At 39.1% G+C, this 23,595-nt stretch overlaps 1 protein-coding gene and 1 pseudogene across 17 annotated transcripts in view; both read left to right on the top strand.

Annotated features, from left to right (window-relative positions):
• Positions 1-23,595, top strand: part of MEIS2 (Meis homeobox 2) — a 240,005-nt gene that overhangs the window by 89,201 nt on the left and 127,209 nt on the right. The window lies entirely within an intron of this gene.
• LOC127484084 (U2 spliceosomal RNA) lies at positions 22,075-22,168 on the top strand (annotated as a pseudogene).

Below are 23,595 nucleotides of genomic sequence, written 5' to 3'. Positions count from 1 at the left end.
TCTCTTTGGGGCTCTAAATTTATTCCCATCAGTGACCTAGAGAGTTCTTTAAGTTCCTGGATACTGTGCAATTTAATTGAATAAGTAGTGTGGTGATGGTTCTATTACAAGACAATAAAATACTACTCCCCTATACTCATTTAAATTTATCATCTTCATATTGCAGATACAGTGCATTTTCTGGTGTCACCTAACCTGCTGTGCCACAGTGCTGGCCCCTAAAATAATTTTTTAAATTGATTTGGGAGCTGGCATTGTGGTGTAGTAGTGGGTGAAGCCAGAGCCTAGAATACAGCATCCATGTTGGTGCTAGTTCAGGTCTCAACTGCTCCATTTCTAATCCAACTTCCTGCTAATGTGCCTGGAAAAGCGGCAGAAGATTACCAAAATATCTGGGTCCCTGCACCTACATGGGAGACCTTAATGAAGCTCCTGGTTCTTGATTTTGGTCTGACCAGCCATAGCCATTGCAAGCATTTGAGAATAAACCATTATAAGGAAGATTCTCTCTCTCTCAGTAACTCTGACTTTCAGATAAAATAAATGAATCTTTAAAAAATTTGATTTGCTGAGGGCCTGCGCTGTGGCATAGTGAATAAAGCTGCCACTTTCAGTGCCAGCATCCCATATAGGTGCTGGTTTTAGTTCAGGCTACTCCACTTCCAAACCAGCTCTCTGCTATGGCCTGGGAAAGCAGTAGAAGAAGGCCCAGGTCCTTGAGCCTCTGCACCCAAGTGGGAGGCCTGGAAGAAGCTCCAGGCACCTGGCTTCAGATTGGCTCAGCTCTGGTCATTATGACCATTTGGAAGACTGTCTCTGTCTCTGTAACTCTGCCTTTCAAATAAAAAATAAACCTTTAAAAAAATTTGATTTGCTAAATAATGAATGGGTGAAAACCTACTTGGATCTTGGGTATTTCAAGCAAGCTAAATTCTAGTCATACAATTCATTGCCTTTAATATTCAGACTAGAAATTAGTCTACAAAAGTTTAATTTTTATTTGCCTAACTCAGTTGTGTAAATGAAATGAGAATTTTCTGCATATATAGTCATTATGTTTTATGCAAAAATCAACATATCTTTGAAAAAATTGGATTGTTAGATTGAAATTGCTGAGTATCATAAAGCTAAAATACTAATGAAATGAAGTGGGTTTTATGGGTTAGGTAGTCACATTTCTCCATCTTCTGAAGCATACATTTAAGGTATCATGCTATGAAGAAGTGAAAAATGAAAATATTCCTTAGATCATTTAGATACAGACCAGATACAGTATTTTTTGTATTATTCTCTGTAAGGATTACCATTAAAGATATTTTGAGTGTGTGGATTTTTTTTATTCCAAATATGACGAAAATACTCAGTGATCATAGGATGACTGAAAGCTTGGATCAGATTTCAATTTCGCTTGTAGTTGAATTGCCTTGGGCAAATTATTTAACTCTTCAACAGCCTCAGTTTCTTCCTTTGTCAAACAGGGATATTCATCTTGCTTCCTCTCAGGGTTGTAAGGATACATAAAGGAGATAATGCAGGGACAAAGCATGTACCCAGTTACCTACATTAAGTATAGAGAAGGTTGACTCCTAGTTATGCTGACTCTTTGAAGGAGAAGATATTTTTTTAATTTCCATAAAAACTTTGAAAGTGAAATGAGTTTGAAATGTTTAGTGATATTGACTCACCTATGTCCTCCTAGACATTGTAGAATCCTATTTCTACTAATAAAACTAATGATAAAATTCAAAAGAAGGATGTGAGACAGAAAGAAGAGAGAAAGGGCAGGTATTTGGCCTAGTGGTTAAGAGTATTCTTGGGATACCTGCAAGTACTAGATTTATTAAAGTACTGGGTTCAAGTCCCGGATTTGCTTCCAATTCCAACTTTCTGCTATTGTGCACCATGGGAAGCAGTAGGTGATGTTCCTGCCACCCATGTGGGAGATGTAGTTTGAGCTTATGATCTAGAAAGCCTAGTACAGCCCTGGCTATTTGCAAGCATTTGAGGAGTGAACCAGTTGATGTGAGCTCTGTGTGTGTGTGTGTGTGTGTGTGTGTATGTCTACCTTCAAATAAATAAAAATTTAAAAATAATAACTGGGGAATAATAGGAGAGTATAGAATATAACCACATAATCTCTATTCTTTTTCCTCAGAGCTAAGAGCATATCCCATCCTAAATTCCTTCTGGGGTATACTTACCTCTCTTCCTTTTTATTATTATTATTATTATTATTATTTTTGTAGTTTGAGATACAGAGAGCCAGAGACAGAGATAGATCTCCTTTATGTTTCCATCTGCGGTTCCTGGTTCACCATCACTAAATGCATGCAATGGCTGGGTAGGGCAGAGGGCAAGCTGGGAGCTGGGAATGCAATCCAGGTCTCTCATGGGGGTGGCAGAAACTCAATTACTTGAACCACCACAGCTGCCTCCCTGGGTCTGCACTGGCAGAAAACTGGAGTCAGGAGCCAGACATGGGAATTGAACCCAGACACTCCAGTGTGGCACATGGGCATCTTAACTGGTACCTTAACCTCTTGACTAAATGCTCACTCTGGTCATACTTACCTCTTCACATGCTTTAGTTAACGGCATTTTCTTTTTTGAGTCTGCTTATTGCTTTCCTAGTAGTGATACATAATCTGGCATGCTTTTTCCTTTGTTTATTCTTTCTCCCTACCTTCAGACACTCATCTCCTTTATCATGATCTCTGACTACCTGGTTTGACTTCCTTTCCATCCTTCCTCATTTCTTTAATCTCCTCTGTGTTGCTTGCATCTGGAGTTGTATTATTTTCAATTTGTTTGCCTCATTGGGAATGGTCAAAATTCTTATTATGGAGATAGTTATGGGGAATGTAATTTTTGCCCCCAATAAAATTAGATGGCATAGTGACAACTGTGTGTTTGTTAAAAAGCAGTTAGCACGAATTAGAAATACTTCACAGCAGATGTGTTTTGTGAAAGGATATGCTAAAAAATTAAACAGAGAATACTTTCCGGTTATAATTTTAGAAAAATATTGTGCAATGAAGCAAATTTACAATTCATTTAAATCAACCTTTTTATAGAGTGTGTGCCTTCATGATAAAATTTTGACAATTCTGCAATTTGTTTCAGTGTTTCGTTGAGGGGGTGGGAATCCATCTGCTAGTTATTTTGGGGGACACCATTACATCGATAAAATGATGCCTAAGTCGTACACAGACTTCATTTTAAATTAACATGTAGCTGTTTTAAGTGACTTAGTGAAAAGCAGAAGTTCCTATTATATGCATAGGAATATGAATTTTTCTTTTTGTCAAACACAGTCCGGGTGTACTTTACTCTCCAACAGCCTTGCAGACTTTTCTTATTCATACTTCATTGGCCCCTTTTAGAGATGCTGGAAGGACTTTTTTTTAAGTTGCTACCATTGATACAGTTGCTATTAATCACTGTCTGCCATGTTGTGACGCAGGTTTAATAACATCCCATTGAGTGGCTTTTGCAAGCTGGAGGCATACCAACAGCACTGGCCTTTGATATTCGACTCACACCAAGAAAAAGAAAATGTAGAGTTAAAAAAAACCTGCAAATAGAAAAAAGAACAAAAACTGGAGAAAACAGAGTGAAATCAAAAACAGATAGCTTTCTGTATGCGGCTTAGTTTGCCATGGGAGCAGGGAAGCTATAAATCTCAGCAGTGTTGTTTGAAAACTGAACATGAGGCTGCTAAATTTATCATTCATTCTTTGTTGTTTCAGGGAGGGTAAGAGCTCGCTGACTTGGCTAACTTTGCTTTCTGGTCTCCCTAATCAATACCATTTTCATTTTTCTGAAAATAAAATCAGAATTTGTCTTTTGCTAGATCAAAGAATACTGGGGGATTTTACCAATAGTTGGGAAAAGGGGGAATGAGGGGTTGGAGTTGAGTCATCTGGGTGTTGTGTGAGTGTGTGTAATTTCTTCCACTTCTCAAATGTGGAGATAGGGTGGTTTTCTTTCATTATTAAAGGAAAGACTATCTCATGCTGTATAGTCTTTTAGACATTTAAATCCATATGTAGAATTTAAAAAGTAGAGAGAAAGAAAGTTCACCACCATGAGTTAATCTGGAGCCTGATGAGGCTGCAAAATTTCCTTCTTTTGTTTGCACTAGTGTTCTATGTTGCACTGCACAGGGAGGAAAAGGTAGAGAGCAAGCTGGCTACAGATGTGACTAGCTATGAATATTCATGAGCACTATTGCTCCTCCTTTCCTATAGCATCCAGGCCTTTCTGATCTTTCTCTTGCACAGCTCCCAGCTGCTCCCCCTGCTACCCACCTCACATTTCCCCCACCTCAAATCTGCCCTCCCTGATCAGCCCTTGAACAAGACTACGGTTTATTTCAATAACAGCCTGGCATAATACAGTGTGATCAGTGGTCTTAGAAGTGTGTGTGTGTGTGTGTGTGTGTGTGTGTCCTCTCACACCAAAACAAAGTGGGGGGGGGGATAAAAAATGTTATTATCCACAGTTTTATGAATCCAACTCTCCTTAATGTTCATTATTTAAACCAGCAGCAATTACAAGTTCAAAGGGGTTTGGAGGGCCAGCAACCCGCATAATCACTGCCAAATTAAGCGGGGCTCATTCGTCACAGGAGAGCACACCCTGAGCAGTGAATCGTGCCATGACAGGCTCTGATTTACATAAAGCAGAGATCCGTGCCCTCAGGGCTGCATGCAACTTCCTTCCAGTGGTCCTGTGACTCGTGGGTCTGCTTTTGGTGCCAGGAAGCTGATACTACCTCATATGTGGTATAGCATTCCACTCAATTTTGATAACAGTTCACTTTGGTGTATACTTGAGTCCATATCACACATTGGGCCATGATGTAAGTAAAATCCTCATTCTGGCAAAGAGAAGAATTTGTTTCCCTACGATTTCTGAATTGAGTACTTTTAGGGCTAAAAAGAATGAGAGTTTGAGTGCAGTTGTGTTTTCTTTTATGCCAAACTGTTCATGTCTGGAGTTAAAATCAGTGATGCTAGTAAGGAAACAAACACCTGAGACCTATGTGGCCCAAGATAGCGATCCAGTGAAGAGAGCCCCCTAAGCCCTTTTCTCTTTGGCATTTGGAGAACTTTTGAGTGTTTCCTACCAGCAGGTAGGAAGAATAATAAAAGTAAACTGTGCTGTGAAACTAAGCCTTGTGTTTCCAAACTTTACAGGGCTTCTGATGTGGATAGCCCAAGACACGTGCTTGAGAGCTGTCATCAGTCATTGAAATCTCCTGGGTGTAAATGATAAAAATTCCAGAACTGACATCAAATGGAAATACATTAGGTTCAGGATAATTGTGTACGACACCACAGCAATATGTGTAGATTTTTATCTCTAATTCTTAGATGTTCTCTCTTGTCCCTTAGGCAAACTCCATACTGTTTTGTCACTTGTTTTCCCTCTTTTGGAGAGAGCTCATCTTTCAGTTGTGGCTAAATCGTCTCAGTACGATGTCGTCATTTCCCACACAGTCATTATCTCTTCCTCTTTCCACAGATACAGTGCTACAACCACACTTAGGAGTTGAAGTGTTTGGGCTTTGAGAATTAGCTTGGCAATTTTGGAGATTACTTACACTTATATGAATTTTTTTTTTTTTTTGCTGACTTTGAAGTGCAGATAAAGGTCTTGTGGTTTTGTCTCTAGTAACTGGGTCTACACTGCACATAAATCAAAGCAGTGTGATTTAAAAAGTTCTTTGAAGTAGATCACAGTAGTTTTTGAAGCAATGTGACAAAATGGACCTGACAAACCTTCTCACGGGCTTCCTGGTCTTGTGCTGCATGTGACATGGGGCTGCCACCACTCTAAAGCCCCCAGGGATTTCACTTTGCCCATAAGTCTCTGGAAAATAGGTTTTCCTGGGTTCTTTCTTATATCCTTCACCCTAAAATTCTTCACTAAGTGGAGGTTTGGGTTATCAAAAGATACACAAATGTTGTCTCTACTGTTACAAGTACACTGTGTGGCAACATGTTTATATTGGAGTAAAAGAAGTAGGCCAGGAACCTTAGTCTCAGGTTTAGTTCAGCTAAGCAGCTTTGTGTTAGCCAAGTTAAGCAAGCATGCAACCAGTTTAACCTTTCTGATCTTTGTTTTTTTTTGTTTTTTTTTTTGGGGGGGTGGGGGGAGATAGAGAACTCCAGCTCCCTGGTTCACTTCTTAAATACCAGCATCATCTGGGGCTAGGCCAGACCAAAGCCAGGAGCTAGGAACTCAGTCCAGGACTCCCAAGTAGGTGTCAGGGATGCAATTACTTGGGCCATCACTTGCTGCCTGCCGAGGTCTGCATTAGCAAAAAGATGGAGCCAGGACTCAAACCAAGTGACTCAGATATGGGATGTGGGCATTCTAAGTGATGTCTGAACCTCTAGGCTAAACACTTGCCCCGAGCTTCAGCTTTATCAGCTGTAAAATGGAGGTACTCATTTCTCTCTTGCCTAACCCATAAACGGTTACAAGAGTGATAGTTGTTATTTGTATTCCATTGCTCAAACTCTGAACTCATCAAGCTATTTGGGTTCACCCTAAAACTACCTTTACTTTTCTTTTCTGCTCATGTTTGCTCCTTTTCCCTCTCATCTCCTCAGGCCTGTCCTCCTATTCCCACTGAGCTTTGTGGTAAAGTGCAAATGGCATTCTGGGTAGAAGAAGCCTCCCGGAATCCATGAAATCTTCCAAATCCACTTTTCTCCCATCCCGGCTTCTAGTGTCCTAGCAAAGAAGAGTCAACTTTACTTATGTCCTTTTATCTGTTCCCTACTCTAGGTCCAGCCTGTCCTTTTTCTGTTTCAGTAACTCCATGCCTTTAAAACACAATGACTGTCAGATTTTTAGGGTCACTAATATTGAAATACTCACTTATAGAATGAAAAGAGTGGTGACAAATCTATGCACTGTAATGTAGGCTAGAAGTGCTGAAAAATGTTCATGGGAGAAAGATCATTCTAACTTTTCTTAGGTCCATTTGAAAAATGTGATCAGTAGTTTGCAATTCCAAATAAGATCTATAAGGAAATTACCTAAAGGCATTTTAATGCAAAATTTAATGTAATTGGATTTGTATATTTGAGGACATTTTAAATTAGCATACTGACAGAAATGGCCAAGGAATAGTAACTTGTACATCATAACAGTATATCAATGTATGTAGGAGAGGCAACATGTAGATGAGCACACATGTGCTTATACACAGAAACACACAGCCAAACAAATTGTAAGATAATTGGAATACTTTGTGGGTTTTTCTTAAAAAATTATTTATTTATTTGAAAGCCAGAGTTACAGAGAGAGGGAAAAACAGAGAGAGATAGATCCTCTCTCTGCTGTTCCACTCCCCAAATGACTGTAACAACCAGGACCTAGCCAGGCCAAAGCCAGGATCCAGGAGCCTCCTCCAGGTCTCCCTCCAGGTCTCCCACAGGGGCCCAAGAACTTGGGTCATCCTCTGCTGCTTTCCCAGGCACACCAGCAGGAAGTTGGATTGAAAATGGAGCATTTGGGACTCAATTTATTGCCCACATGGGATGATGGTGTTGCAGCCAGCAACTTAACCCACTACACTACAATGCTTCTTTGTAGCTGGCCTATATAGGATGTATGATTAAATTCTGGGTCCAATTAGTGATAAAAACTTAAGCATTCTTCTTTTTGTAAACAAACAATCTGTCCATGCGTATGTTTCTTAGTAAAAACAAAATCCATAGTTTCTAACATGGCATGCCATTGGGAAAGGTCTGAGAAACAGGGAAATGTTTTAATGATCAAATTCCACCTTCTTTGGTCCAGCCTCTATAAAATCTTGCTGCTATATTGAGCCAAAGTACCCATCAATGTTCCTTTTATTGGACATGCTTCATATAGTGTGATGAGATTATATGCATCTGTAGAGGTTGTTAGGAAAAACTTAACATGCCACTGATGTGCAATGAAGGAAAGTTAATTGTGTAGATGCCACAAAAAACTGCCTCAATGAGTAGAATCCTCTGTCAGAAGTATTAATCTGCCTTGAATAAGAGCTACTAAACAGGCTTGTAACCAATAGCCTAAGGTAAAACCTGGTATTAATAAACCTATGGCAATGAGTCAGACCACAGCTATCTTTATTCACATAGGGATTTGTAGTCTGTAGAAAACCACTGATAAATGCTGGTCTGGAAACATAATCCTCGTTCATATTGCTCACAGAATTTAAGTCAAATACAGTTATTGAAAATGCACACATCTCTTTTCAAACTCTATCATATTATCAGTAACAAACACACTTTGCTTGGTCAGGAAAATGAATTCCTTTGGACTTTGATTCTATACAAATTTCTATCTTAATAAATAACTTTCTTTTTCTATTTGAAATGTCTGTGATAATTGAACTACCCTGGAAATGTTTAAGTAGAATGGATTTATATACAAACAATTCCATTGTAACTCAACTGCATTTGATATCAGTCATTGTTGAAGGTAGTAGTCTGGGCAATGTATGAAAATTACATGATTGAATTACATATAAAGCTAAGAGGTAAGTACTTTTAAAAGTTTTGTCTCTGGCTGGTGCCACAGCTCACTAGGCTAATCCTCCACCTGTGGCACCGGCACCCCGGGTTCTAGTCCCAGTCGGGGCGCTGGATTCTGTCCCGGTTGCTCCTCTTCCAGTCCAGCTCTCTGCTGTGGCCTGGGAAGGCAGTGGAGGATGGCCCAAGTGCCTGGGTGCCTGCACCCTCATGGGAGACCAGGAGGAATCACCTGGCTCCTGGTTTCAGATCGGCGTAGCGCGCTGGCGGTAGCGGCCATTTTGGGGGTGAACCAGCGGAAAAGGAAGACCTTTCTCATTGTCTCTCTCTCACTGTCTAACTCTGCCTGTCAAAAAAAAAAAAGTTATGTCTCTAGTTTTTACTCTGTGTGATACAATGCATATTCATATCCCCAGATATACATACATATGAAGTTTATAACTTATAAGTATAGAACTATTTATATGTACTTTCATCTGAAGAATGGTCTATAGACAGGATGACATTTCAGACACATTTCATTCCAATAAATCCATTTCCCACTCATGTTTTCTTAAGGAGCAGTAGCCTACTGTTTTGTTTTCACTTACAGAATAGTGACTAAACCTTAAGCTAAAAACAGATAGGTAGGCAAAGGGAGATACGGTAAGAATTATAGTATTTGTGAACCTGGACCAGGTTTCTCTCATGTTCCCTAAGTCATTTTGCATACAGTTAATATTGTGAATTATACATTTTTTCTATAGCAAAAGATAAAGCAGATCAACCATAAATCCCCTCTGTTTAGTTAGAAAACTTCTTTCTTTCTCTCTCTCTCTCTTTCGTTCGTTCTTTCTTTCTTTCTTTGACAGGCAGAGTTAAACAGTCAAAGAGAGAGACAGAGGGAAAGGTCTTCCTTCCGTTGGTTCACCCCCTATATGGCTGCTACAGCCAGTGCGCTACGCTGATCCAAAGCCAGGAGCCAGGTGCTTCTCCTGGTCTCCCATGTGGGTGCAGGGCCCAAGCACTTGGGCCATCCTCCACTGCCTTCCCAGGCCACAGCAGAGCGCTGGCCTGGAAGAGGAGCAACCGGGACAGAATCCAGCGCCCCAACCAGGACTAGAACCCGGTGTGCCGGCACCACAGGCGAAGGATTAGCCTAGTGAGCTGCGGCGCCGGCCATTAGAAAACTTCTTTTGTTCATTTCGTTAACCCATCTATAGAGCTTTGGAGATTCTCCTATAACAGTGCTTAGCAGAATTTTCTGGGCAATGGGTAACGTGAGTTAGTACATACTAAGTGATGCCTGTCTGTCTTCTTACCCCCATTTCCCGTAGATCATTAATTCAAGGTTCTTTTCTATTCATTCTGCTTTTACTGAGCAGCGCCTAAATTTGCTATGGGCTAGTTTAACTGATTCAGTCATTCATTTGTGTCATGCTCATTATATCTACAAGTATGTACCATAAGATAGGATTGTATACATTCATATATGTTCTTGTACCCAGATCAATTTTTTTTAGAGCCTCATTGTTAGTCTCCAGACCCTTGTCAATAGCAGACCAAGGAAAGTTAGGAAAACTTGAGTTTTCCAAGGACAACTTTCTAAGGGAATCAAAGTGACCAAAAAGCAAGTTTCCAGAAGAATTTTTTGAAATTGAATATCTTCATAATAATTGAAGCATACTTCCTCCTTGCCATAAGCCACCCCAAACAATATATTTTAAAACACTTTCATCATCTTAACAAACACAATCTTTTGTGTAAATGTTTCTCCAGCCAGTATTTTCCCATTTACACAACACTTAGGTTTCCTAGCAGTGCTAAAATAAACATTGGCTTCAGTTTAACAGGACAAATGTTTGCACTCTGGAATTGTTTGTCAATGAAATAAATAGTTTCAACCCAAAACAAAACAAACCTGAAACCCTACATTTATTAATGTGAAGGTTATATTTATGTTGGGTTTATGTTTGAATTGGCATTTTATTTTAGGCTAATTTTTATGGTCACAGGTGCTCTATTATTTGTGGGACATCTTAAAGAATCCAATCAATACAAAACAGTAATAATTTAAGAGATGTGGGATATGTTTACTGGTTTAGGGTTCCATTGCACTCTATTCTTAGTCTGAAAATTCTCCTTTGTACCTAAATGTGTGCAGCACAGAATGTCATTTCTTGTGTTTGTTCTTGTAATGCATTCTTGCACTTATGTGATGCTTCACTTAAAAATACTTCAGTTCTTTCTTTTCTCCTCCAAATCAGTAACTTTAATGCCTGCTCCAAATAAGTTAAAATAGTTTTGATAATTTTCTAGCAAATGGCAAACTTTTGCCTTTTAGCAGTTAAAAACTTTCCAGAATATTTAAAAATCATTTTGACAGTATATTACAGTGAGTGAAAGTCTTTATCTAAAGATCCCACTCAACTTTCAGTGTACTTAAAATATTACAGGCAAATTGAGGAGGTGACTTATTATAAAAGTAAGTAGACTTACATGAACAAATTTCCTGAACAAAGAGTGACTCTTTTGTGAAAGAACTGAAATGGCGTGCTTCATTTTATGTTTTATCTTACTGGCTTTTACTCAGCCACGTACATTTACAAGCCTGTGGAAATGGGTCAAAGATCACTGTGAAACTTGAGAGCAAATACGAAACTTCCAACTGAGGGAAATAGGTAGAATGTGTTTAAATAATATTTAGTTTATTGGATTGGATTGGCTTTATTACTGATTTCCAAGCAATCAAAAATGTAAATTGTCCTAGAGATTACATACCAATAGATGACAGACTGCGCAATTGATGATAAAATCTAAAAATAATCTCGGAAATAAAATTTAAATGCTTTTGGTTTAAGCATTCGTCTTCTTTTAATTGAAAGGGGGGGGGGTGGAGAGAGAGAACACTAGCAACCCACTAGTTCACTCTCTAAGTGAGCACAACAGCTGGGATTGGGGTAGGCCCGAATTGGGAGCTGGAAAATCAGTCCAGGTCTCCCCACAGCAGAAAAAAGGACCCAACCACTTAAGCTATTACCTGTTGCCTCTCTAGGTGCAGATTAGCAGGAAACTGGATTTGGGATAGGAGCCAGGACTTCGAACTCAGGAGCTCTGATGTGGGATATGGGTGTCCTAACCACTAGACCAAATGCCTGCCCTTCAACATTCTTTCAATTGAGTGGTAATTCAGGATAATGGTGGCATAGGAATGAATAGTTTTCTATTGCTTAATTGTCTTCATTCAATTTAACTTTTTTATAAAGATACTGTTATTGATAGCACATGTCTCAGTCCTCCAATGTATTTCCTACATGGAGAAGAGAATGTTAGGTTGTTAAAATCATTATGTTTGCTGTATAATAAAAACCAATTTTCTGGAGGTCTTAGATCTCTTGGAGACACATTATGCTAGGTGTTACTATACTGATGAAACTTCAAGGATATTTCTAAAAAATAATAGCTGTTTCTATCTTAACACAGCAGAGGCTTGTGGCCATTAATCTTATATGATATTCTTAAAAATTGAAATTTTAAAGATTCAGAAATATGAACAGAGAATCTTCTAAAAACAGTGGGTCCCAAGTATATATTCACAAGGAGATGCTCAAAAGCTGTGTTAGTAGAAATGTTTTTGCCTGCAAATAGCAGAAAACGATTCCACAAGTTGGCTTAAAGGGAAACAGACAGTTGCAAGGTATAGAAGATGGTAGACTTCATGGGAGGTGTAGTTGGTGATGTCCTCAGAGACCCAGGATGGCTTGTTGTCCTGTCCACCCGTTGGGATGCCCTGTGGTTGGATTTCTCCAACTATATGACCGCTGGGGCTGTGGGCTGCCTTACTCAGGCACTCGGATCTACCGGCAGAAAGTGGCTTCCTGTGCATCCCTCTTAAGAGCCAGGCTTCCCAGAGCCTCTAGCAAAACTCTTTTCATGTGGGTCAGAAGTTGATCACATTGGCAAGGAAAGATGACTGTTCTCAAATTGGACCCATCTTTAAAGCTTAAAGGACTCTCGAGAGGTTTTATTTCTTGTCTTCAGTTCCATATACTGTAATTATTCCCGTTTCACATATGAAGCAAGCAAATAATGCCCAGAGAGAGTAAATATTTTGCCTGGACTTAACACAGTTAATAAAATGTGGCACAGAATCCTGAAACCTCAGTTATCAATTAAAGATACAAAGATTACTTAGTTTTTCTCTATATTTCTAACAATCTCTGACTGCTTTCTTTAAAAAAATTCAAAATATGGTCTGGTCTGGAATCAGAGCATGAAGATTATGTATTTTCACAAAGCTATGTCAGAATGGCTTTAGAAACTTTTATCTAAATGGAGTTGTTTTTACTTTTTTTTTTTTTTTTTTTTTACTTTTTTTATTTATTTGAAAGAGTTACAGAGAAAGAAAGAGAGGGGTGGGGGAAAGATCTTCCATCCACTGGTTCACTCCTCAAATGGCCAAATGGTCACAACAGCCAGGGCTGGGCCAGATTGAAACCAGGAGCCAGGAGCCTCTTTTGGGTCTCCCACATTGGGGGCAAGGGTGCAAGCACTTGGGCTAGCTTCTGCTGCTTTCCCAGGTGCATTAGCAGGGAACTGGATAGGAAGTGGAGCAACCGTAACTCTAACTGGCACCCATATGGGATGCCAATATTGCAGGTGGCGGTTTGATACAGTACACCACCATGCTGGCCGCTATTTTTACTTTTATTCAGGCATTCATCATGGTCACTGACTTATCCATGAGGAGGTAGACTTAAGATTTCCTCAAATGAACAGTTAACAGCAGTGATGATGAATCACTATTAAAAATCAATGTTCAAAAAAGTGAAATAAATGGAAAAAGTCAATGGTCAAAGAAAAATGTGAAACATAAAATATGCACAGGCAAGATTTATTAGAGAGGGGGCAGGAGTTTGGTGCAGCTGTTAAGATACTGCAGGGAACACTACATTCCATATTGCAGTGCCAGGTTTCAGGTTCTGGCTTGGCTCCTGATACCAGCTTCCTTCTAACGTGCACTCTGGGAGGCAGCATACAATAGCACCCATGTAGGAGACCCAGATTAACTTCCTGGCTCCTGATTTTGTCCTAGCCCAGCCTTGGCTATTGTGGACATTTGAGCAGTGAACCAGTAAATGAAAGACCTCTTTTTCTCTCTGTCTGCCTTTCAAATATAAATATATTCATAAAAATATATATAAATAAAATATATATAAATATATTCATAAAAAGAAATACTGAAAAAAGGGAGATAATAAGTCATTATGTAATACTAAAAATAATACAGCTCTTTGCTTCTACATATTTTACAGAAACTCCCGTTTCTTTGAGAATCATGTAATAGATTTGTTCACTTATATACATAGAAATAACATGTCCTAGGTTTGAAATTCCTCTCCTACAAGGATCAAATTAGTATCAGGAACACATTGTGGAAAGTTCTGTCATGATGATGAGGAGTCATCTGGTGCTGTCTTTCAGAATGCAACGAATCAGTTAGTAAATCAAGTTTGGGATGGCAGTGTCGGACAAGAGGGCACTGTGACGTTAGGTTACCGTGCCAGTCCCTTGAGCCAGATTTTGCTGATAATTGTACCTGAAGGCTTCAGGCTTCTCAGAGGATCCCATTCATTAGAGTCCTGGTTTGTTCCTTTTTTTTTTTTTTTTTTTTTTTTTTTCAAATGAGTCCTTGACTGAGTCCTTGTTGAAGTCCCACTGTTCACCTTTCTCACATTCATCTTTTATCATTTTAGTCTTTCTTTTAAAAATGTTCTTTGACTTTTCAGAGTAGCTTTCTGTTATGTTTAGAATGTACAGCAAAGCCCACTGCTCACTGGAGTGGCTGGGTAAAATCATGAGGAGAGCTTGCACTAATTAACATGATTTCTTTTAACATTGGCTTATGGAACAGTGATGTTGAAAGAGTAATCAAATGTGCTTTTGATATTATAGATTTCACCATGAGTGTTTTGGAGTCTTTCCTTGGGATTTTTGAAAACATTATATAAAATAAACCTGAGGCTGCCACATGGCTGTGCTCTGTCTAGGAGTCTTGATTATATTCTTGTAGTATGGTGTTTTATTGGCAGCTGTGGGACAAAGCCTACCAAGGCATTTGCTTAATTCTATGCAAGGGATCTTGCTGGGTTCTGTTGGATGAGTCTGGGACTTGTTCCTGAATCTGCATGGGTATTCTCAGGCTGTAGTGTCAAGAGTGCTAGTGACAGGCCTTGAGGCAGAGGTGTGGACACATGTAAAAAGCAAGCAGCTCAACACGAAGCATATAGGGCAACTGGGACATGCTGACATGTCCAAGGGAATCACTCATTGAAGCCATTTCCAGCTCTATTATTCTATGAGCTTATGAAGTTTCCTGACATCATAGCAGAATTTTATTTTCCAAGGGGATTTGACTGATAATGCCTAGAGCAATGAAGGCCCTAACCTGCTCAGGTTGAGTTTTGCACTTGAACATCTTAGCTAAAATTTATTGCTAGAATTCTGATTCTAGTAAAGTATTCAAGATGGTGACATTGGCTGAGAATGATCAGGTTTACATGTTCACTGAACAAGGAGAGCCATTAGTTATAAAGAGTTGATATAGGTAATAATTTCTCTTAAGTAGAGAAAGGGCATTTTAGGGCATTTTATATATTCACCTTAAGTATTTTACTCTGGTTTTAGCTTTGGAATGGTAAGTAGAAACCACTTGGCATGACGAACAATTAAAGTCATATGGTAGCAGTGGAGACCCAAAGGCTAATTTGAGATTTCCGAAGTCAGCTGAGAAGGAAGCTTTAACTGCTAATTTACATTCTGTCTAATCCCATTCATGAGTACTGCACCTGCCAAAGGTTTTGCTTGCTAATGCTCTCTTTGGAGGTAAAGATTTCAACATATGAATTTGGGGAGAAAGCAAACATTTGGTGAATATAGCATACTCTACCATGGGGATCAGTGTTTCAGAAGAGAATTTAAAGTGGGGAGAAGATTCCAAAAGTTTGGACCAATTCTTAGCACATGTGAATACTGAGAAATAGTCATTGGCTCTAGCAGGTGTCGATACGTGATGATGATCTTGTCTCCAGGTGACATAACTTTTGCCTTTTTTTTTTTCATCTACTTTCCTTCTTTGATAAACTCAAAAGTATAAGAAGTTGAAACCTAAAATTATTATCAATTCTATGACTGCAAACTGTGCAGAATGTCTTTTTTCCACCTTGGAAGAATGATGATGTTGTATTTTAGCAGAAGCTAAATACAATTCAAGCTCCTGTGAAGTGTCTCTGGAGTGTCACATGGAGTTCCGGGTCCAGTGAAATGAGAGTATGCAGAGTTCACTAAGGTTGGAGGGAGATCTCTGCTGAGAGGGCAGAATAGTCAGAAAACATCATTGCTCCATCACTCAGCAGCTTGGTTTTTCTGGGATTCCTCTGGGGGTGTCAGACTAAACTCTGGGGAGCTCTAGCATCTTCTCTTACTGTGGTCAGCCACTCAAGGAAGCATCTTTTGGAAGGTGAATGATCCTCCTAGGAGACATGGTTTTGTAGAAATTTCATGATCTAATTATCTCTAATTACCTATCAAGGCCTTGCATTCTTATACCCTAAATTAGCTAGATATTAGAAGAACAGCTTTGAAAAAAGACCAATATGATATCATCTATATGATACATATCATCTATATGATACATACATATATATTACATATAAATGCACTTAAATATATATAGAATATGTAATATATATGTAAGTATATAATATGTTATTTAGCACTGTCTTCTTAGAAGTCTGCCTTTTGAAAATAAACAAAAAATCCAAATAAATTAAACCTTCAGTTTCCACTATAAATAGCCTCTCGTTCTGCAGTTATATTATGAAAATATGAAGTTTGTTCAATTTGTTTGAATGAAAGTAAATATAGGAAAAGATAGCTGGCTATATAAGAACTTCCTTTATCTTCCTTCTTTAATCTCATTACCAAAATACAGATGAATTGTTGAGAAAAAAAATCTACTTGATGAGAAAATGACTTTAATCAAAATTCATTTACACCAAAAGGTTACCTGGCTCATATATTCATTTATTTAACCAACATTTAGGGGGCTTTTTTTTTTTCCCTTGTGATCAAGTACTTCACTATATGATAGAAGCGAACAAAGATGAACCAGAACCAGAAACATCCCTCAAGGAATTTAAACACATGTCAGAGAGAAGAAATGTGAATACAGAACAACAATTAAAAGTAGGAAGCAAAAACAATTAAAAGTATGGGTAGAGGGCTAGGGGAGTTGGAAGAAGGAAAGATTACTTCCAGCTGAGAGAATGAGTAGATGTTTTGAGTAGATTGCAGATGAGAGCAGAAAAGGGAGAAGTTTGAAGGCTGGTGATGAGGTGGGGGATGGGGTAGAAGCAGGCAGGAAGCCCAGAGAGAGTGTGGAAGCAGTGATTGGCAGGGATTGGTTCCATCAAGCCTGAGACAAGGCTACCAGAGTGACAGGAAATGAAGTTGGGAAGGCAGGACTCTGAGGTCTGGCTAGAGACAACATTGGTTAGGGACTTTGGTAGGATGGGAAGGGGAATGACTTTTTGAGCCAGAAACTGACAGGATCTAGTTATAATTCTGAGCAATTAGTTTGTAAAGTTCAATGAAGTTGAATTTAAAAACCAAAGACTGTTTTTGTATAATCAAGATAAATGTTTCCCAAAATATGGAGAGTGTATGATTTATAATATGGTAAATTTAAGTGGTATTCAGATTTTAATAATAACAAAACTTAAGTATATAAGTATAGCTTACACATCAAACCTCTCTGTAAACTATATTTCCAAAGATAAATCTGGAAGAAAAATGAATATAGGTCTGTTAAAATAAAAATATTAGATAAATAGAATAATACAGATGGTCTTCCCATATTACCCAAATCCTTACAGTTTTGTTTGCAAAAGCATAATCTAAATGAAAGTTAATGAATTGCCACTTTAGAGTAATAGAAATGAAGATGTTAATATGAGAAATAGTCCGGAAGTAAAATCTGTAGGTTTTGGCAGTCTAGGTGTGGTGAGCAATAAAGGGGAGCTGCTGCTTAGGTTTGAGCCTGACTCTATTGAAAGAAAGGAGGGGCTGGCACTGTGGCACAGCAGGTTAAGTCACAGCATCCCATATGGGTTCCAGTTTGAGTTCTGGCTGCTCCACTTCCAGTCCAGCTCCCTACTAATGCACCTAGGAAAGCAATGGAAGATGGCCAAGTCCCTGGGCTCCTGTACCCATGTGGGAGATCCAAAAGAAGCTCCTGTCTTGACCTGGCCCAGCCCCAGTCATTGTTGCCATTTGGGGAGTAAACCAGCAGATGGAAGATATTTCTCACTCGCTCGCTCATTCTCTCTCTCTCTCTCTCTCTCTCTCTTTGTAACTCTGCTTTCAAATAAATAAATCTTTAAAAAAAAAAAGAAATAAAGGAGGAGTATGTGGGAAAATAAGAGTGAGCACTAAGGGCTTGAAGGGCAGCTATGTGGCTCAGTAGTTAAGCTGCCACTTGGGACACTTATATCCCATATGCATCCACATCTGAAGGCCTGATTTGAATCCCAGCTCTTCTGCTTCTGATCTACCTTTCTGTTAATGGACATCCTGGGAGGCAGCAGATGATGGCTCAAGTACTTAGGCCCTTGCCCCTTGTGTAGGAGAACCAGATGGAGTTCTGGGTTCCTGGTTTGACCTGGCCCAGCCCTGGGTGTTGTAAGCATTTGGGGGAATGAACCAGAAGATGGTTCACTGTGCATTTCAAATAAAATGTGAATAAATCAATAAAGAGTTTGAGAGGCCATAAAGGTGAATTAAAAAAATTGAACTGAAATACTGAAAGACTTGGCATAGAGTGATTTAGATTTGGTCTAGAGGTAAAATCACTAAAGTTGTAAGATTGTGACTGAAGGGTATTTAGAGAAGAGAAGAGGGCCAAGGATGGAAACTTGGGAAAGTGTATGTTTAAGAATGATAACTTGGAGCTGGTGCTGTGGCATAGTGGGTAAAGCTGCCACCTGCAAGTGCCAGCATCCCATATGGGTGCCAATTTGAGTCCCAGCTGCTCCACCTCCAATCTAGCTCTCTGCTGTGGCCTGGGAAGGCAGTAGAAGATGGCCCAAGCCCTTGAGCGCCTGCACCCATGTGGGAGACCTGGAAGAAGCTCCTGGCTCCTGGTTTAGGATTAGTGCAGCTCCAGCCATTGCAGCCAGTTGGGGAGTGAACCAGCAGGTGGAAGATCTCTCTCTCTCTCTCTCTCTCCCTCTCCTCCGTCTCTTTATAACTCTGACTTTCAAATAAATAAATAAATCTTAAAAAAATATAGCTAGAGAGACTCAAGAAGATATCTTCAGGAGTTGCAGGAAAATATAGGAGTCATAGAAGATCATTCTATGCCTAAGCCACCCTCTGTGTGGCCCTGAGATTGGTCTAAAGTATTTGCTAAGTAAATATAAATGAGAAAGGATCACATAGTCAACAGACTGGTGGTTTTCAAAGAAGGTGGAGGAGCTAAGAGAAAATACCAGTGAATTTGGCCATGAGGAAGTCATTGGTGACCTCTGGGCCTGTGGTGTCTCAGTGGAGTGACAGGGGCAGAAGCCAGATTGCAAGGAGGGGTAGACAGAGTGGGGGGTCCGGAAGCAGACTGTGCTGTCAAGAACCGTGAAAGTGGAGAGGACACCAGCTTGGGGGAAGGAGGAGCAGGGTTGAGAAAGGATTTCTTTTTCTTTTCTTTTCTTTTCTTTTCTTTTCTTTTCTTTTCTTTTCTTTTCTTTTCTTTTCTTTTCTTTTCTTTTCTTCTCTCTCTCTCTCTCTCTCTCTCTCTCTCAACAAGAGGGTATGCTCAAGCACATTTGTAAGCAAAGAGAAAGAATCTATAGCAGTGAAAGTTCAAGGGGTTGGAAGAAAAGGGTAAATTGGTTGGGAAAAAACAACCAAGAAGGGAAGTAGGGGAGAAATCAAAGGCACACGTTGGGATTTTAGTATTGGTCATGCGGAAGAAGAATTCTTTTCCTGAGAGTGGGTGAGAATAAGTACAATTAGTGAGATGAAGAGGATAGAAAGGGGAAGCTCATAGTAGAGCACGTGAATTATTTCATTTAATGATTATGTTATCTTCCAGTAGTAAAGGGTAAGGCTGAGGTTTGCTCCTTGAGAAACATGGAAAAGTTGGACATGTCCAGTGAAGGGGATCTGGCAGGAATTACTAGAGATGGATGAAAAGATTGAAAAAGAGAGGACTCATTCAACTTCTTCCACGGCTTTTGGTCATGGAAAGCTTGGCTAAGGTTTACCCATGGAAGCTGAAGTTGGCAAGTTTATGTTACTTCATAAGGTAAAGAGATTGTTATCCCTAGTGAGGATCTAAAGACCTTATTTTCTAGTTAATTTAGTTCAAGTATTTACAGAGAGTAGAGGAAGTAAAATCTCAAAAATCTCAGCAGCCCGAATCTTCTGTTTATCACAGTACTCCCTACATATTTGTTTTAACAGACTTCTTGTAGGTGGATTCTACTTATTTAACCTATGGATTCAATCAGTTGAGATGCTGAGATCTGAAAAAGTTATTGGCTATGATAATGGGGTGACTGCCTTAGGTAACACACCAAATTTGCTCCTTCATTTTTCTCCTGACATTTAAAATACTTTCTTGGTGGAATACTAAAGACTTAAAGACAAAAGACTAAGGGTACGACTTGTTTCCATGTGGGAGGTAGGAAGAACACTGCTTTTGGAGTCAGGCGGTTCTGAGCCAGATGACTCTTTGACTTGCCAGCTGTGTGACATAATCTCCCCAAGCCTCTATTTTCTCATATGCATAAAAACGTTTTTAGAAAGTTAAGCAGGGTGTTTAAAAATTACATTCACAGTAGAGTTATTATGTGGCCTACATTAACTAGAATTACTTAATACTGTGCCAAACACATAGTACTTTCTGAATAAATTGAAGCTACATTATTTTCTACTGCTATCTTTCAAATTCCATTTTTAAGGCTTTCAGAGAATATCTTCTGAATGAATTCTGCATAAATTTGACTTGTAAGGTGTATTTCCTATAAGTTCATGCTTACAAGGAAAGGGAAATGCTCATGATGTGGTTGGAAGAATGAAAGCATTTGTGCTATATTCTTTGTTTAAGTTTATTTATTTATTTATTCACTTACGAAAGAGAGAGAGAGAAACTGCTGTCTGCTGGTTTACTCTCCAAATGCTGGGAACTCAATCCAGGTCTCCCACATGAGTGGTAGAAATCCAACTACTTACGCCATGACTGCTGCCTCCCCAGGTCTGCATTAGCAGAAAGCTAGTGCCAGGAACTAGAGCTGGGAATTGAAAGCACGTACTCCAAAGTGGGAGAACACAGACATCTTAATCACCGTCTTAACCAGAAGTCTACATGCCAGCTCCAGCCCTGGGGTCTTAAACATGAAAGTTCCTCACAATTAGGCTAAATTGCTTACCATGGACAGGGGCCTATGGTTCTTAGAGCAGCACCACTCTTCCCCCCCCCCCCACAATGAAACTTTTATTTAAGGTATATAGACTTCATGCATTTCATAATTACAACTTTAGGAATATAGTGATTCTTCACACCATACCCTCCCTCCCACCCATTCTCCCAACCCTCCTCATCCTCCTTCTCTTGTTCTCAGTCCTATTCTCCACTAAGATCCATTTTTGGCTAACTTTATACATAGAAGACCATCTATACTAAGAGTTCAACAATTTGCACAGAAAAAAAAACCCTAAAAACAAGAAAAACTCTTCCTCAATAGTAGAGACAGTCATTGCATCTTGAAATTAATTTCACTTTTTTTTTAGAAAATTAATTAACTTTAAAGGAGCACCCGAGAATGAAACATCTTTTGGGAGCACTTAAACATAGTTACAGTACAACTCTTTGAGGATAGAGGTCCTGCATGGGGAGTTAGTGCACAGTGACTCTTGTTAATTTAACAATTAACACTCTTATGTATGATGTCAGCAATGACCCGAGGCTCTTGACATGAGCTGTGTTGCCTATGGAAGCCTTTTGAATCCATCAACTCTGTCAGTATTTAGACAAGGCCATAAGCAAAATGGGAGTCTCTCCTCCCTTCAGAGAAAAGTACCCCCTTTGATGACCACATCTTTCTGCTGGGATCTCACCTACTGAGATCCTTCATTTAGGATATTTTTTGCTCCAGTGTCTTGACTTTCCATGCCCGAAATGCTCATTGACTTTTCAGCCAGACCAGAATGCCTTAAGGGCTGTTTCTGAGGTCAGAGTGCTACTTAAAGTGATCATCATTCTGTTAGTCTGCTATGTGGACTGCTTCCCATGTTGGAGCATTCACTCCTTTTAAATTCTATCTATTATTATTACCAGACCCCTAATCCTATCCATATGATCACTTTAACACTTAAGATTGTATTTTTACCAGCTTAAGGGAATTTGGAGTCCCATAGCAAGTTTTTAAACTGTACCCTTAGAAGTAAGTCTATAGGAGTATATGCAGAATTATACAGCTTTATAGTTACAAGTTACATCGCTTCTCGGCCTTTTGGCTAAGATCAAGTGTAGTATAGTTACAAGTTACATACACTTCATAAATACAATTTCAGGAACATGGTGATTCTTCCCACTTTGCCTACCCTCCCACCCATACTCCTCCTCCTTCTTATTCCCACCCTTATTTTTTTAACTGAAATCTATTTTAAATCGACTTTCTACACATATATTTAACTCCATGCTAATAAAATAGTTCAACAAATACTATTAAAAAAAAAACTGTTCCTCAAACAGTCAAGACGAAGTCTGTTCAAGTCATTGCTACTCAAAGTGTCAATTTCACTTCTACAGATTGCCTTTTAGGTACTCTATTAGTTATCACAGGTCAGGGAGAACATGTGGTATTTGTCTTCTCATTGGGATTAGCTTATTTCACTAAGTATGATATTTTCCATATTCATCCATTTTGTTGTAAATGACTGTCTTTTTTTCTGCTGTGTAGTATTCTGTAGTGTACATATACCACAATTTCTTTGTCCAGTCTTCAGTTTATGGGCATCTGGTTTGATTCCATGTCTTAGCTATTGTGAATTGAGCTGCAATAAACAAGGGAATGCAGATAACTCTTTCATATGCTGATTTCATTTTCCTTGGGTAAATTCCCAGGAGTGGGATGGCTGGGTCACATGGTAGGTCTACATTCAGATTTCTGATGTATCTCCATACTGTCTTCCACACCACTCTTATAATACTATTTTCTACATACCCTTTATTTTGCTGGGTTCAGTACTAAGTTTCTTCCTGCAAGCTGACAAGCTGTCACTATGACATTTTCCCTCTGTTAGAAGAAACCACTGATAGCTAAGAGTCAGCACTCGTTAACTACAAGTGAATTAAATCAGGTATATTGGCCTCTGACAAGGTTGTCAGGGTGAACATGTCTGTTTGGTTCATCTCTGTATGACCAGTGCCTGAAACTGATCCTGGCACATAGTAGACACTTTATGTATGAAATAAATGGATCAGTGAGATCCATGTGAACAAGATGAGAAGTCATTGGCTGGTGAAAGTTTGGTTAGGTTGCTCCGTAAGGAAAGATAGTGCAAATTGATTGCAGGCACCCAAGCTTCCTGACTTTGTCTTCACCCTGGTTATTTTAAAAGTAATAAAGTAATTGAGGACATTAATGACTCTGTGTGATTTATGCTGAATGAAGTGAGAGCTACAATGTTAAATAACAGGAACAGATTCTAAGGAAATCCTAAGAAAGAATATAGCAGAGTGGAAAAAATAGGCCATATATGAAAAGTTCATAGAAATGTGGAATGAAAGGATATGTTTATTTTGGTGTAAAACTGTGGAAACCCATGTATACAAAGGGCCTTCAAAAAGTCCATAGAAAATGTGTACTGTGAAAAAAAAGTATGGATTTCAAAATTTTTTGTACTCAAAACTTTTCAAAAAAATTTTTTATTCATTTTAGAGGCAGAGAGAAAGAAGGAAGACTGATCTCCCATTAACTCTTTCATTCCCCAAATGTCTACAAAATAGCTGGGG

The sequence above is a fragment of the Oryctolagus cuniculus genome, chromosome 12, assembly GCF_051225735.1.
Source record: "Oryctolagus cuniculus isolate XC-2025 breed Fujian yellow rabbit chromosome 12, ASM5122573v1, whole genome shotgun sequence".
In the NCBI taxonomy this organism is placed as follows: domain Eukaryota; kingdom Metazoa; phylum Chordata; class Mammalia; order Lagomorpha; family Leporidae; genus Oryctolagus; species Oryctolagus cuniculus.
The sequence above is the reverse complement of the archived record's forward strand: the minus strand, read 5'-3'. Positions and strand labels throughout refer to the sequence as shown.